The following is a 17500-nucleotide window of genomic DNA, read 5'->3' on the forward strand; positions in this document are numbered from 1 at the left end:
TTTTTACAGAATTAAATGTGGCAACCCCGCTCCCTAGATATTTTTCATGTATTTTATTAGAATCCCGCTTTAGTTTGCAAGAGTTAGATGGTTTATGGTGGACTCACAATGAGTATAAAGCAATGATTTTTTTTTAAAAGTCAATGTCAATGTTTTGAGAAATCATGATGACTATTTAAGAACAGTAATACAAAAAAAGCATATCTGCATGCAATTCTACTCAAATATATCAACATTTTTGGTTGCATTCTTTATCTATGGTCCAACAACGATATTTATATTCTTCAGCTGGTCAACATGAGGTCAGTTAAAAACGAAGGCAACAGGACATGCAAAGCTGTTGATAATAAACACAGTACCAGCTTCTATTCAAACTATATTTTTTCCAATTCTATACCAATCACTTATATTTATTCAATGACTAAATGACGTAATGATACTAAATACTAAAATGCAAAGTTCTATCTTTGACGCTGTGTTCCATTAGTACTTGGTTCCGTTTCCGATGTCAATTTCTAGGGCTCTGTCATTATATGACACCTGAACGGGAAATGAATTAGGAGCTCAGCGGGATCAGCAGCGGGAATGGATGGATGCCAATCAATCTGAATATATTTTTATTTTGATTTAAAAAAAATCGTTTTAAAGTTTACGCAGTACACAATAGTTCATTCAAATATTTTTTTCATTTGTTGTAAAACGATTGAAAATCGTTCAGGCTGTTTGGAAGTACCAATTTAAAAAAAAAGGGCATATTCGTCGAAAATAGCATGAGAGCAATTCTACGCTGAATGAGTAGAAAAACAGCAAATTTTGACGTAACCTTCTTCGATTTAATGAAACTTGGTAAATATGATGGAAGCTACTTAAAATTGCAGTTTTCATTATCATATGCCCAATTCAAATTACGGCTGATTCTTAAAACCGCTTATTCAAAAACATTGATCATTTTTTTTCCAAAATCTTGATCCAAATCCATATATCTGATTAAAAGACGATGTTTGACAAAGTTGTTGGGAAATCTTTAAAATATCACTGAAAAATGAAATTTAATATTAAAAATTTTATATCTCAAATACCTCAAATATCTCTTCGATATTTTGTTTGTTTATTTTTATTGTAAAACCCTTCCAATTTTTTGTTTGACTACAGTGGTGCCGTGGTAAACTCACCAAAATGGAGACATGAATTTTTGAAAACTTGTGAGAGTTCAACGTGTTAGTGAAATTTCTATACGAGTCGTACGTTCAGTCGTAATTTATTTGTTTATTTATTTGGAGTGAGGGAAAAGCCCATTTAAGTGTGGCTCATGGCTCATTTTTTCTTAAATGGGCATAAAACCTCCTCTTTTTAGGTATCAACAGATTTAGATAATCCTAATGAAACATACTATACTTACATTAAACATCAAATATCTGATTCTACTTAATGGTAAACCTAAACTAATGGGACTCAATATAATAAGCAAAACTAAACTAACAGAGCACTTCAATAAATCTACTTTTATTAGCAGAGCGGGACAAATGGAAATCAAAGACACAGTAACAACGATTAAACACACGATACATACTACTAATTGGCTCATTGTGGCCGCAGTTTGTGCGGAATGTCGCAATTCGAATGAAATCGTGCGAACGAAGGGTACGACGACGAATATCAAAATTGAACGCGTTTAACAAATCAGAGCAGTCGATGTGGGATTGCAAAATATCAGACATAAAACAAGCCTTGGCAACATTTCTTCGATTCAAAAGAAGATCCAGATCGATTAACTGGCAACGATCCTCATAGCGTGGGAGATTGAAAGGATCGTTCCAAGGCAAACGTCTGAGAGCAAAGTGGATAAACTTGCGTTGAATGGCCTCTACTTGTTGTATACCGTTTTGGTAGTGTGGTGCCCATACAACTGCTGCATACTCCAGTGGGGATCGAACCATCAAGCAATACAAAACCTTCAGGCAGTGGACATCAGTGAATTGTCTTGCAGCACGAAAGATGATGCCAAGACTTCTTGAGGCTTTAGTGGTTATATAACCTACGTGATCTTTGAAGGTTAGGCGTTAATCTAGGAGAATACCCAAATCCTTAACGATGGTTTCACGTTTGAGAGACGTATTGGCGATGGTATAACTGAAGTAATATGGGAAGCGTTTACGAGCAAATGAAATGACAGAACATTTGTTGGCATTCAAACTCATCCGATTAGTTGAGCTCCATTCGGAGAAAATATTAAGTTCATGTTGAAGATAAAGTGCGTCTTCTGGACAGGTTATTACGCAGTAAAGCTTAAAAGCGTCGGCGTATGAGAGTGTAAGGTTCACATCATTCAGGTACAGTAACCTGAATGAACCCCCGATGTAACTGAGAATGGTTCCGATATAGTGTCGCCGATCTTAACAGACATTGAGCGACCAACCAGGTAGGAATTGAGCCAGCCGAGTAGAGTTATAGAACAACCGAGACGTTCGAGTTTTACTATCATGATTTCATGATTCAGTTTATCGAAGGCAGCTGAAAAATCGGTGTAGATAGCATCGACCTGTTTGCGATCTTCAATGGTTTTGATGATGAAGGATGTGTAGGTGAGCAGATTTTTTTTTTCCTAAATATATATTTTTATCAAGGCTCATATGGCGTTAGCCTCACGGGGCCGGGAGTTCAATACTTTGACAATTTTTCTTATTATCTATGTTAGTAATATATAACCGATTACTCGCGGTTGGCTCGAGGTTAGTATTACAAGTGTTTTCGTAATTCGGATGTTGCTGTCTCCAATGCTCTGTACGTGTGCCCGACACGGGATACTTCCTATTGGGATGCAGCTGACCCTTAATCAGCAACGCCCCCCTAGTCTGTACCTCATATCTAGCGTGGTGCGTCTTTCTCGACTCGAGGAATCCAGGATAGAATGGTCACTAACCGGCGCAATCATCAGTTCATGTAGAGTTGTCATGAGCGGTACAACCTTTGGCTCTTGTTGAATGATCAGTGGACTGCACAACCTTTGGCCCGTGTATCTGTAAAGAGTGTGTGTATGTATTGCCGCGACTAAGTAAAAGTTTATCGATCGGATAGGAGGGATATAAAACGGGGACACAACGAAGGAAACATCATTAAACGTTGACATCGGCGTTCCTGAGGAACAGGTATAGATGAAGCAGAAGATCAGGATCCCGGCTACCTAAGATATCCCGGACGGGGATCTCCGATTGTCTGCCTTGTGCTCTCAGTGCTCTAGAGAGCTGAGAGCGAGCAGTATGGAACCGGATACACGACCAGACAACATGCTCGATGTCGTGGTAGCCATCGCCACAATCACAAAGATTGTTTGCTGCGAGCCCAATGCGATAGAGATGCGCGTTTAGGTTGTAGTGATTGGACATAAACCGAGATATCACGCGAATGAAATCATGACCTACATTCAATCCCTTGAACCATGCACTCGTCGAGACCTTAGGGATAATCGTGTGTGTAACCAACGACCGAACTCATCTCCACTCCACATGCGCTGCCAACTTACGAGCGTGTACTGACGAGCAATGTAGAAAAGGTGAGCAGATTGGTGCAAGTGAATCTTTTGGGCATAATCCCATGTTGAGTTTCAGACACGTAGCTTAGACAGTTATGCATGAGACAGTCCAAAACAACTAGCTCAAATAGCTTTGACGTGGCATACAAAGCAGCGATTCCTCTATAGTTAGAAATCTCACGTTTATCACCTTTTTCAAACACTGGAAAAACGAAAGATTTCTTCTACATACTCGGGAATGCTCCTGTCGACCGAGAGCGATTGAAAATAGTTGCCAAAGGTTAGGACCATCTGGACCTGGATTTGTTGAACATTTCAAACGAGCACAACTGGATTCAATATTGTTAAGCGATATCTGTGGATGTGGGCCGATAGCTGGGCGAAGTGGTATATTGACACCTGTTGTGGATCAAGCATTTCATTTGTGAACACAGCTGAAAATTGTTCCCTGAAGAGGTCACCAATCGAAGAGGGAGGATATAGTGGTCGTCTACTAACTAGCTTGGGAGTGAATTGGACAATTGCGTAGATTAGGACGGAGGTAAAAATATCAACCGACGCTTCAACGGACAGATCGCGTAGCAAGTCATTCCAGTTGACAGAGGACAGAAAATGTTTCATTCTGTTGAAGTCCGTTTTCTTGAAGCTAAAACGGGTCATTTCCGCTGTTGAGGTGAATTCAGATGGAACACATTCGTTTATGAACAGGTTGAGAGGCGGATGATGCTGGCATTCCCTTACTAGCGGGGTAGGGGCACTCAATACAGTTATGTCATTTTTTTCACAACGTATTGAAATTTCATGAATTTTTTTGTCATCTCGAATTTCAAAAAGTTACCCCATAAAAAATGTTCACCTCCTCGAAAAAACACCCTATGCAAAATATCATCTCAATCGGACTTAACGGAGAGTGGCACAAAGCGGTCAAAGTTTGAGTTGAGAAATCGGGGTTTTCGAATTTTTGTATGCCAATTGTCTTAAAATTGCATGAAACGTCGAGATCTAGTGTCATCTCGGAATTTTTTTTGTCTCTCACTCTTAGTTGTTTTTTCGGAATACGAGATGAAACGTATGGTTTTTTGTGCCAATTAAAATAGTTATCTCGATTTCTCATTCGGAACTTGCTTCTAGATGTTGATTTGCACGATTTACTAGTGTCGCAGACGTTAAAATTTGAGTTTTTTTTTGAAAAACTAAAGATCACCGAAAATCGGGGGTTTCAAAGAAAAATTTGATGTCAAATGTCTTATAATTGCATTACTCTTCGAGATTTACTGTTATCTCCAAACTTGTTTTTTCAAAAAAAAATTGTTTTGGACGTTTTTTTGTCTGAAAAATCGATTTTCGACAATAATTTTGCCGTGAGACTACGTCTAATCGGAATGTATGGGGGGTAAAATGAAAACCTAAACACAGAACATGCAGGAAACAATAAAATATTTCGAACATTTCTTACTGGATCGGAAAGATGCTTGCATCAATCGATAGGGAATGTTTCTACGCATCTATCGCAATTAATAAAATGTTATTATTCATTAGATAAACAGTTGAATAACTGTAAAATGTTAAGCGTTATCTGAATGCCCTAACTGCCTCGTTTTGATTGGCCCGATTTAAGGTTTCCCCAACGCAGCCATCAAAACCAAGCAGCCTTGGGGAAATCGGCATTACAAACACATGAAAGTAGTGGGAGCTTTTGTTCCCACCGAAATGTGTTCCCTAACAGAGATTTCAAAACTAAGGTGCCTGGAAGAAATCGGCACTGAAAATTCATGCAAGTCGGGTGTATTTTTGTTCCGACTGAAATGTGTTTCCCTAACACCGACTTCAAATCCGAATAAACTTGCATGAACTTACCGTTCTGAATCATATTTCGGACGCTTAAGGCATATGATGCAGAAAATCGATTTCAGCTTTATGCACAGGTATTATTTGGTTGATATCTAGGCATCATACCAAACGTAAAACGACTGTCATTAAATTTTCTTGTAACGAAGAACATAAGTTATCACAATGCATGATTTGACGTTACAAATATGTTGAGTTCAACTGAATACGGAAATTGTTTCATTCAATCAAGTATTAAATCAATACAAACAAATGATTGCTAAGCTGAGGTAGTCCCATGTCAACCTTGCGGTTATATTATAGATATAACCCATCCATTTTTTTAGATAACTGAAAATCTCGACGTGTCATGCGATTTTAGGACATTTGGAACCAACAAAATTTGAGAACCCCTTTTGCCTCATAGTGGGGGCAAAAGTGCACACTTATTGAGTTGTATCTCTGAGATAACTTGTAACAAAAAATAATGCTTTATCATTACCAGCGGGAGTAGCATCATTACTAGAGTGTGACGCATCATACAGTGAGGAGGAGGGAGGTATTGTATGATGTGTTATGGGTGGAGAAGAGTGTTATGGTCGAACATGATTTTGTTATGTGCTGATTGATTCTTGGCACCTAGAAATATGATAATGGGTCATCTACATACCACGTGAAAATTTTTGGGAAGGAGGAGACTGACAATATAAGATATATGAAAATGTCAGAACTTTTTTTATCAACAAATTAAGTTTATAAATACATAGTTACCTTCAATTGATTTTCTTGAAACTCTTTGTTGAAAAAAAACCAATATTATTTGAAGTTCATTGTGAAAACATGAACATAAAAGAAAACTTAACCGTTGTTGGATTGAATACACGGTGAAAATAAAAATATTTTTCATTTGAATTTTGAATGATTTTTAAGTAATTGTTTATTTTAATTTCTCATCTTGGATTTCGGTTCTGCGGATTCCGACGCTTTGCCTTGAAGCGCTTTTGTTTCGTGGGGTTCGAAGAGACAGACGATGTTTCCTCGTGAAGCTAGAAGTCCAATCTCTTCCTGCCAGTTTTGCAACTTGGTTGAATTCATGCTGGAGGTTGTTGGCTTCCGCAAAATCAAACGCCAGACACCGTAAATCTTTGAGAGTCATACCATAGAAAGTTTTGTTCAGTGCTCTGCATTGGTTCGCCAGATCTTCATACTGCTCATTCGTAAATACTGGGGAGGCATTGCGCATTTCGAAACGAGTAACTCGTTTCGAGAAAATTCGAACTCAAATCGAATTGATTTTAATATTATGTATCTTTTTCAAGTTAATATTTTCAGTGTACTAGATTTAGGGCAAAATTTGTCTCGTAGAGAAATGTAAAATTTTTGGGTTTGTAGATAAAGCTAAGTCAAAGTAGTCGAAACGAAAAAAAATCACTCGTTTCGAAATGCGCAATGTCACCCCTGGTCTCAATCGCGCTAGGTGCTCACTGGCACATCCCAGCAGAAGTAGAAATGTCAATAAAAGAAGGTTCAAATCATAAATCAATTACTGATATGAGCCTCTTCCTCAGAGCTGATTCAGAAATACCGAGGTCTGCCGCAGTCCGATACTTCGAGACTCCCTCCAAAAGCCTCTGTCGGGCCATTTCGAGCATTTCTGGAGTGCATTTCTTCAAATTAGCTTTCTTCTTGTGGGTCCCGTTAAAAAATTGGTTGAAAGCATTTCATAATTTTTTTGGAAGCAAAACGTTGGTGCGAACTTTTGCCCCAGAGCCTCTGGGCAATTTAGTAACTTCAAGTAATTTTTCAACTAATCTAATTTCGAAAAAACGCTCTTGAATTTTTTCACAAAAACAAATACCCACTATTATCTACTATAGAATGAAGGTTTTCTTGACAATGTAGTTTCGAAATTTCTTGTTATTTTGGGTAATTAAATTGTCATCTTCAAAATAGAAAAAAATAGATCAATACAACGCAAAACTCTTCTTACCTCATTACTTTTTGCCTCTTTCATGAAATGTATTTTCTTTATTGGGTGAGCTGCTGGTGTAATACTGTGTCAAACGAATACACTGTAGCTGAATTTTTATGCTCGTTTTATTCAAAAAGACCACTGCGCACTTTTGCCCCGCACTACTCTTTGTCATTGTTACAATAAATATCTATCAATTCAAAATATCAATTCATCAAAGAAAAAAACAATGAAAACAGTGCGAATGTATTTTGATAAAAATAATTCCTATTTGCTTCCCATTTTCTAATTATTTTTTAATGAATTTTAAATTCACAATCCATATCCAAATGTTTTTCAAAGCGCAAATTGTTATTCACGGACGTTTCCATCAACCTTTGAAGTTTGAAGTTCGAACTGCACTCATATTCCACATACCATTCAGGAATTTTCGACTGTCGAACTTATGAAACCGTTATTCGATCTACCAAACTAAGCGGTACGATTGATCGAGAATTGCCGAAATTGACTTGCCTTCTTGAAGGTTAATCGTCAATCGCTTCTCTGATTTTCCGAAAACATATTCAATAGATACTCCCTTTTCGCTATGCGCTGAATTGAATAATTTACGATACGTTCCGAATGGCATGGGTCTATCGTAGCACAGACAGTTTGTTATCAGAGAACGGTCAATGTCCTGTCAAACAGAGCATTCGCACGAGATCAAGTTGAAAACTGGAAACTGACACTCGTTTGAATGAAGCATTTCCTTCTGTCTGCTAAAAAAACGTCTCAATGAAAAGTGGCAAAATTGGTGTGTTCTATTTCGAGAATGCTAAATGACACCGCTTCAGCGATGACACTGTTTGTTACCCCCAGCATCCGTTTACGTTTGCTCAGATAGTGAATCATAGATAAGTTCAACTTCGAACGGAGACACGGACAGCACAATTCCATCCAGAAATGAACCAAACGAGCACTATACAGACACATCGTGTTCCATTGGTTGACGGCGTGGCCCGAAGCGAAAATGTTTCCTGTGCTTACCATCTGATCTGAGAAAATCGACACAGAAACCTGCAACGAAGGATGCTTTTCCAATGTTAGGCGAATAACTTACACCGTTCCGAACGGATGCTTTTCCCCGCCAACCAACCAACCAACAACAACGAAAAAAAACACAGCAGGGACCCATCTGCATTTTTAATGTGCCAAGCGAAACTGTCCCGAATGTTTTCCTGGCGAAGGAACATCGCTCCGGTCTGTGTCGTGTTCGATGCGGTACGACAGAGAGTGCCTCTGATCCAAATTAGCTTTTTCCCATGATGCTGGCTGGGGCAAAAGTTTTGCCGAGATGGGAAAACAGTCGGAGAAGCCAAAAACCCGTTTTTGCACAGCGAATACTTGCTCCAAGCTCGAAGAGTTAATTTAACTTTTATCAAGTTCCTGACATTTTACAAATCTCGAACACACCAGTAAATTGCTCGGGGGGCACACGCTTAGGGGCGACTCGAGACTAAACGTATCTGTTTCTTCTTCTCGTTCTATTTCCAGCTGATTTGGACGGAGAAAATTGCTGTGACAACAAGCCCTCACCCGATTACGGAATATTTGGCCCACGCGTGAACTTGGTAAAGTTTTGTTTCAAGTGATAATTTTCCAAAGTGTAGAAGTTGTTGGAGCAGAGGTGCTTTTGTGAAAACAGCAGGAGCTACCGGTGTATCTTTATCGTTACCATCGTCGTGCGGAAAAGATTAATCGGCGAAAGGTGAGCATTTTTGTGAAAATTCTCCATCTGATTATATCGCTAGTATGTAAATCTTTTTTGGGAAGGCATCGTAAAAAATTACCATTGCGGTAAAATTGGGTAACGATGGCTTGGTACCTGCTGTATTACCACCATAGCCACCGACAGTTCTCTTCTTTCAAGAAAAAAAAGTAGATCTACAGAAACGATAGAGAGAAACCGACTGACATGTGCCATTTCAATTCGAGCCTGAATAACATCTTCCCATGCGGGTAATCCAGAAAATGGTGTTACGCCGAAAAAGATAAATATTGATACTGTGGGAAGATAGGTTTATCTGCTGAGCAACGAAACGCGAAGCTATACACACCTGTGTGAGAGCGAGGGTGGTTGAGTAAGATACCACGAGGAGAAGCCAACCGGGCTGTGCACAGCCAGTGTCACCCGTGTGATGATAATGATATCATGCAAGGTGAGCTCGACCCATTTTCTGAGTTTCAAGTGCAAACAAATGTAAACTGTGCCGGTAACCACATTTCACTGCAAATATTCACATGTATTTCGTTATCGGGGTGCATTATTGCATATATATAAATTGAGTTGGTTATATAATCTGGAGACTTCCTGGTTTCTCGGTATTATTACTTAATCTGAAAGCATGAATATACTACAGCACTCTAGAATATTCGAGATAAAAGACAAGCATGTGCTTTCGAAACAATCTCCTTTTTTTCAATATTCCGAACTTGTTTTTGGAAAGATCTCTGAAAATCTGTGATGAAGGTCATTTGATCATTTCTCCAGGTATTGACTAACGTTGACCGTCCAGGACGTTTGACGCGATTTGTCATTATGGGTAATGATTCTTATTGGCGTTTCAATCCACTCATTTCCCTCCGAACACATCTTGCAAATAAACAGTTGTTCAGGAATGACGGTTCAACATTGATTTATTGACACAGTGTTATTATGTCCGGATTTTCCAAAGCATTTGTTTTTTTCCAAATCATTCGTTTAGGACTGCTCCGCACGTGAACTACATTTGTTGGATTTAGTTCGTCTTCAATAACCCATACAGTCAACTGTAGTTTGGTTTCGGACTCATTTGTATACAGTATTGGAACAAAACATTTGTAACTGACTATAACAATTATTCAATTATTGGTATGTGGAATATGACAATTATAATAAGCGTTAGTTGACTTCAATGTTTTTAAATCAAAACTGAACCATGTACATTCTGCGGTCTAGATTTGTGTCAAACGATCGCATGAGCTATCAGTTGTTTTATGGCAACACTTAATTATCTCTTTCTTGTGTATCAATCAAAGTGTCGATGGAAATTAAAAAGTAAGTATTTCTTCTTAAATTCTTGTTACATCTATCATTATGGCGGGTTTACATTAGGGAGATCTATAGCTATAGATGGATTTATTCACGTGAAAATAGGTGTAAACGGGTGAGAATAAATATGATACACTTATTCGAGGTATATATAACTTGAATAAATTCAGCATATGTAAATGCTTGTGAATTTCTCACTGGTGAGAAATCACTAAAGTTGGATGCAGTTCTACTTCAGGTGAATAAATTCACCGAAGATATGAATATATTCATTATAGAAGTTCACGCTAGTGTAAACGGTTGATGCGATTTCTATAAATCTCATCATATTTCTTCACATGAATATATCCCTAGTCTAAACCCACCCTTAGGATGATTCCAGACAACGTTGGTTTGGAATTAATAAAAAAACTATCACTGTTTATGAGTTCTGAATGTCTTGAAAAAATCGACCATATCAAAGGAATTTATGATTGCTAAATTAATTAAGAAGAAATTAATATTTAGGGAAGTTCCAAAAAGAGCATATACACTCGACAAAAAAATTAGAGGAACAGAATGCAAAGTCGGAAATTTTAGTATACATCATTTTGAAGCTACTTTCAGGTATTAGAATATTTTATGTAGGGAGAGGGGGGCACATTCGGACACTTTTTTTCCTTGATTTTTAACATTTTTTATAAACGTCAAATAAAATCCTGCATTCATCCTGGTTGTTATGCGGACATCGAAGTATCATATGAGCATGTTAGAGAGATATTTTATGTAGGGGAGAGGGGGGCACATTCGGACACTTTTTTTCCTTGATTTTTAATATTTTTATAAAGGTCAAATAAAATCCTGAATTCATCCTGGTTGTTATGCGGACATCGAAGTATCATATGAGCATGTTAGAGAGATATTTTATGTAGGGGAGAGGGGGGCACATTCGGACACTTTTTTTCCTTGATTTTTAATATTTTTATAAAGGTCAAATAAAATCCTGAATTCATCCTGGTTCTTATGCGGACATCGAAGTATCATATGAGCATGTTAGAGAGATATTTTATGTAGGGGAGAGGGGGGCACATTCGGACACTTTTTTTCCTTGATTTTTAATATTTTTATAAAGGTCAAATAAAATCCTGAATTCATCCTGGTTGTTATGCGGACATCGAAGTATCATATGAGCATGTTAGAGAGATATTTTATGTAGGGGAGAGGGGGGCACATTCGGACACTTTTTTTCCTTGATTTTTAATATTTTTATAAAGGTCAAATAAAATCCTGAATTCATCCTGGTTCTTATGCGGACATCGAAGTATCATATGAGCATGTTAGAGAGATATTTTATGTAGGGGAGAGGGGGGCACATTCGGACACTATTTTTCCTTGATTTTTAATATTTTTATAAAGGTCAAATAAAATCCTGAATTCATCCTGGTTCTTATGCGGACATGGAAGTATCATATGAGCGTGTAAGAGAGATATTTTATGTAGAGGAGAGGGGGGCACATTCGGATACTTTTTTTTCCTTGATTTTTAACATTTTTTATAAACGTCAAATAAAATCCTGAATTCATCCTGGTTGTTATGCGGACATCGAAGTATCATATGAGCGTGTTAGAGAGATATTTTATGTAGGGGAGAGGGGGGCACATTCGGACACTTTTTTTCCTTGATTTTTAACATTTTTTATAAACGTCAAATAAAATCCTGCATTCATCCTGGTTGTTATGCGGACATCGAAGTATCATATGAGCATGTTAGAGAGATATTTTATGTAGGGGAGAGGGGGGCACATTCGGACACTTTTTTTCCTTGATTTTTAATATTTTTATAAAGGTCAAATAAAATCCTGAATTCATCCTGGTTGTTATGCGGACATCGAAGTATCATATGAGCATGTTAGAGAGATATTTTATGTAGGGGAGAGGGGGGCACATTCGGACACTTTTTTTCCTTGATTTTTAACATTTTTTATAAACGTCAAATAAAATCCTGCATTCATCCTGGTTGTTATGCGGACATCGAAGTATTATATGAGCGTGTTAGAGAGATATTTTATGTATGGGAGAGGGGGGCACACTCGGACACTTTTTTTCCTTGATTTTTAATTTTTTTTATAAAGGTCAAATAAAATCCTGAATTCATCCTGGTTCTTATGCGGACATCGAAGTATCATATGAGCATGTTAGAGAGATATTTGTGCGTTGATGCGATTACAAATGGATTCTTCGAGTTTTTGAAAATTTCTTTTTCATGGTTGACTCTAGGGTGTGGTGTTTCCTGTTATTTCCAGCATGTTCTGCATTCTTTTCTTCAATATTCATCAGAACGGAATCTGCTTGCTATGGAGAGTTTGTCAAAATACGTGATTTCCTCTTCTTCCGTCCTCGAGTGGTGGTTTTTCGCGGTGAAGCTTTTGGACATTTTCCGGGGACAAAGTTGGCAAAATAAAATTATTCTGTGGCGTAGACGCAATGTTTTGCAGCATTGTTATATTTCCCGATGAGTCAGTTGCTACTTCCGGTCCAGTAGGTAGGTTTTTTGAACGATTAGTTACTTCTGAGCATTCAACATCCTTGTCCGAAAAAAACGTTTTTTGAGAATAGATAGCAATCCGTCCTTTTGAATCCAGCTAGAATATTACTCGAAGTGAAAGAAGCATTATAAGCCGGTGCAACTATACCTGCAATCGTGTATTGTGTATTGAGATAGTTTTTCCAGCATTGTTCAGTAGGCAATCGTTCTGAGAAACTGAAAGCATTTGCTTGAAAGGGCCCATAACTGAAACATCCAGCGGCTGTAAGCGATGTGTGTAATGAGGTGGAAAGGATACAAGAATTATGCCATTTTCTTGGCAATATTCAATTGTTTCCAATGTGCAATGGCTTTCGTGATTGTCGAGCAGTACCAAAATTTTTTCTCTTACGCTGCTTTTCGCTACATTTTTTAAATGTTCCAGAACATTGAGAAACAGTTTTCCCGTCATCCAGCCGCTGGTTGGATGACGGGAAAACTCCATTCCGGCAAGTTGATGTATATCCCATTTAGAGGGACATCTTCCAATCACCTTAGCATACTTGAAGGCCAAGTTCTTGCTTGCCGGTACGTTAATCCATAATTCATGTGGGAGCTTTTAACCAAATATTTCTCTAACAAATTTTCTTCCACATTTGTAAAAACTTGTTGAGAAGAGTATTTGGACGAGAAGCTTTCTGATTTTAGTGACTTTTCGTTTTTATGATTTTCCAGACGACTGACCAAGGGGCTTCTTTTAATTCCACAGGTATCAGCAGCTTGTCTGAAAGACATTGTCCCATTCGAAACTAGTTCAATAGCTCGTCTCATCTCACCTTCATTGATGCGGGCTCTGTCGGTTTTCTTTTTGAATCAGACTAAATTCATATTCGTTAGTAAATAACGATCAAACACATATTATATAAGGTATTAAATAGTGTCCGAATGTGTCCCATGAACGATGTCCGAATGTGCCCCACCACCATCCGAAAATAAATCGTAATTTTATCTATTATATAACATCTTTGTTCCCCCGTGGTATGCACTTTTTATAATTTCATATTAGTTACCAACTGAGGTGGTGTACTCAAATTTCTAAATCGTTCACAAAGGAATCGGTGAAATACTTACAACTTCAAGCTTAAAAGTTTGTTAACGTGTACGAAAAAGGGCAATGTGTTGTTTTTGTAAGTAATAAACGACCTAGCTGTAAAACTATATGCCTGCTGTTGTAGGAAGGGCTGCCAACTTACTCATATTTTTGATTTGGTTGAAAATTGTACCACTTATTTTTTTAGAAGCCTTGTCCGAAACTGCCTCCGTCCGAAACTACCCCTCTCTCCCCTACATATTTTTATAGTGATATTTGTAGGTGTAGTGAACAACAATATCGGGAAGTAATGAAAAATCGATTTTTCTAAGTTTTTTCAAAGATTTTCTGGACTAGCACTGGAGTTACCATTTTTTGCTAACCATCTAAATAGCAAATCCAATTACAGGCAAACTTTTTTTGTGCGGGGGATAGGGACCGCATAAAAAAAATCGTGCGAAACTTCACCAGTAGCTTTAAAAAACCGTGTTTGGTACATATTTTGAAAAATAAAAACTTTTTTTTGTGCGGTAGATAGGGACCGCATACAAAAAGTTTCCCCCAAGAAAATAACCAAGCAAACCATTTGTCATGACAATGTCATGCGAAAATGCGAAAACAGAATAGAAACAGAGAGAGGTTGGCGTCGACATCATGCCTCATACCGTATGAGTCATACCGTATGAGCGCCAACCTCTCTCAGTTTCTATTTTGTTTTCGCATTTTCGCATGACATTGTCATGACAAATGCATTTGATGGGAGGGGGGAATGATTTCAGAAGTGGATAATTGAGACGCAATATGCTTTTTTCGCACTTAAATGAATATAAACCATCGAAAAAAACTAAATGGACGATAACTTCGTCAAATATGCTTCTTTTCGTATATCGCAAAAAAAATCGCACAAAAAACCGCTCAAAACAGGTTTTACTGTAACCTTATCAACCAGCTTTGGTTTTGTTTCTAGCATGTTCCTGTAGGATCTTCCCACACAGAGATATTTCAGTTTGAATGACAAATTACCCCTTTGTCTTTGATGATGAATTTTTCAATAAACAACCATCGCATCGCAAATCGAAAAGCAATTTTGAAACTTCAATAAATTTTGCACAAGGTTAATTTTTTACTTCGACGGAAAAAATTGTATTTAAATTTTTTGCATCGATTTAAAAAAAGAGCCAAAAACTGTATTTATAGTGCTTTACTGAATCCACTGTAATTCTGCAAATATCGCAGTAAGTTCTAATGTTTGCAGGCAAATTTTTAGCCTAATGTATTCCCTAAACATCTGTGAACGTTTCATATTGATATGTTTAGCCGTTTTTTCTAGCCGATTTTTCGAAATTTGGAGTAGATTAGAGGAGCATTTATTCGCAAATCGTATCAGAAGTACAAAAACTTACGCGACTCTCAGAACGAACGATTCGAAACTTTCGTCTTTATGAGTTTGTTGGTGAAGAGTGCGTGTATGTGTGCAAATGCGTATGTATATGTGTGAGTATCATTACTCCTTACAATATTTGTACCTAAAATGAAGGTTACGAATCGTTCGTTCTGAGAGTCGCGTAGGATTCTGTTCTTCCTCTAATTCCTCTAATTAACTCCAAACTTTGAAAAATCGGCTAGAGAAAATGGCTGAACATATCAATATGAAACGTTCACAGATATTTAGGGAATATACTAGGCTGAAAATTTGTCTGGAAATATAAGAACTTACTACAATATTTGCAGAATTACAGTGGATTTTGTGAAGCGCTATAAAAATCTTATTTTCGCCTCTTTTTTGAAATCGATGTAAAAAAATTTAATAATTTTTTTTTTCGTCAAAGGAACAACTTATCCTTATGCAGAATTTATTGGAGCTGGAGGTCTGTTATATAAATGAAACACAAATTTCTACATTACTCGTGAATTAATCAAGCAAATGAAACCAAATTTGGCATGTGGAGGTTTCAGGGTGCGATAAATGTTTTTACGGTGGTTAGACACTCCACCCCTCTCTCTAAGGGGGAGCTGCCACACAAATGAAAGACAAATTTCTGCATAACTCGAAAACTAATCAAGCAAATGGAGCCAAATTTGGCTTGCGAAGGTTTTAGGGGACACGAAACGTTTCTATGGTGAATAGATAGAAATGAAGCATACATTTCTACATAATTCAAGAACTAATCAAGCAAACGGAACCAAATTTGGCATGTCAGGTTTTAGAAATGTTTCTATGATGGTATAGTACTATTTCGTCTTCTATCTATATAAATAAAAATGGATCGCCTAATGTGTTGATAAGAGCTAAACTCGAGAAAGGAATTGTCCGATTTAGGGCTGTCTTCATACTATTTTCTGTGTCAAACATTCATTCCATGTAACGGAGAAACATGTTATTTGCAAGTGGTCGAAAAATCTTGAACGAGAATTGTGTCTGAAAATAATCTGATATTATAATGACGAGTTTTGGTTGAAGTACTAGCAATTTTATAGCAAAAAATAATTTTAATGTGTAGATTAAAAAATTAATCAATGAACAGTTCTGCGATTGGACCCATGAACGTGCGCTTAGTAAGAAAACGTGAATGTGATAACGAACAATAAATTTTGTGCGGGACGAAATTTGTCAGCTAGTTATAGATAAAAATAGCATTTCTGCTTCGTTGCCACGTTGTCCGGAACATTGTTTTAGGGGATTGTAATAACTTTATAGCCAGGTGATGTATAGTGAGTACCATATGGCCATTAGTGCTCTCTTGGGAAGTTCGTGTAGCTGCTGTAATAAACTGATCTCATTGGGTGTTAGGTTATGCTTGTGTATAGGATAGAGAATAGAGAATGGGCAAGTGCGTTCGAGGACGTTACGCGGGCTTCTAAGGAAGAATACAAATATTAAGATCGCGACTACTCAAGCTATCATGCGTGATATGCGTGAGTATACCCTTTCGAATCTTTCAATCAGCAGCCAGTTAAATTCATTAATTGCATTTTTAAATTTACAAACAACACGCTCGATATCATGATATCCTGGATCAACATTGCATATTATGCAATTTAAAATTGTTAGTAGCAGGATTCACACGATAAAGACGTGAATCGATCATGAATAGTTTGGACAACATACCATGCAACAACTCTTAAATACCTATTATCGGCAAACGGAGAATAACTCATAATACGCATCGATTAACATTGTGAATTAACGCCCGAATGAAGGCAAAAAGATTGCTCGTTGCGTCAGGGAGGAATGCAAGTGGTTAGTGCAATCGAAAAACATACTCTTTTTAATCGTAAAACTGTTCACTACAATATTTTCTGTATTTTACTATATTTTCTGTCCGTGTTTCAAGCATTGCTGGATAAATTTCCTGTCTAATGGTATACAGCACTACATATGTCGCAATAATGATTTTGAGTAATATGCGTTTGAAAATTCTTAATGAATCGTTACATTTTTCGCAGAGTGACCCCCGATATTAGAATCAAACACATAGTCCTATGTCAAAATAAAAAAAATACGGGTCT

At 37.4% G+C, this 17500-nt stretch overlaps 1 protein-coding gene across 11 annotated transcripts in view; it reads left to right on the forward strand.

Moving 5' to 3' along the window:
• LOC129764515 (uncharacterized) overlaps positions 1-17500 on the forward strand; it is a 312433-nt gene that overhangs the window by 6584 nt on the left and 288349 nt on the right. For 10 of the 11 annotated variants that reach the window (XM_055763683.1, XM_055763673.1, XM_055763674.1 and 7 more), the window contains exon 2: positions 8862-9075. The exons of the other annotated variant lie outside the window; for it this stretch is intronic. The gene's annotated coding sequence lies outside the window, so the exon portion shown is untranslated. The remainder of the gene's footprint in view (positions 1-8861; positions 9076-17500) is intronic. 11 annotated transcript variants of the gene reach the window in all.

The sequence above is a fragment of the Toxorhynchites rutilus genome, chromosome 2 (assembly GCF_029784135.1).
Source record: "Toxorhynchites rutilus septentrionalis strain SRP chromosome 2, ASM2978413v1, whole genome shotgun sequence".
In the NCBI taxonomy this organism is placed as follows: domain Eukaryota; kingdom Metazoa; phylum Arthropoda; class Insecta; order Diptera; family Culicidae; genus Toxorhynchites; species Toxorhynchites rutilus.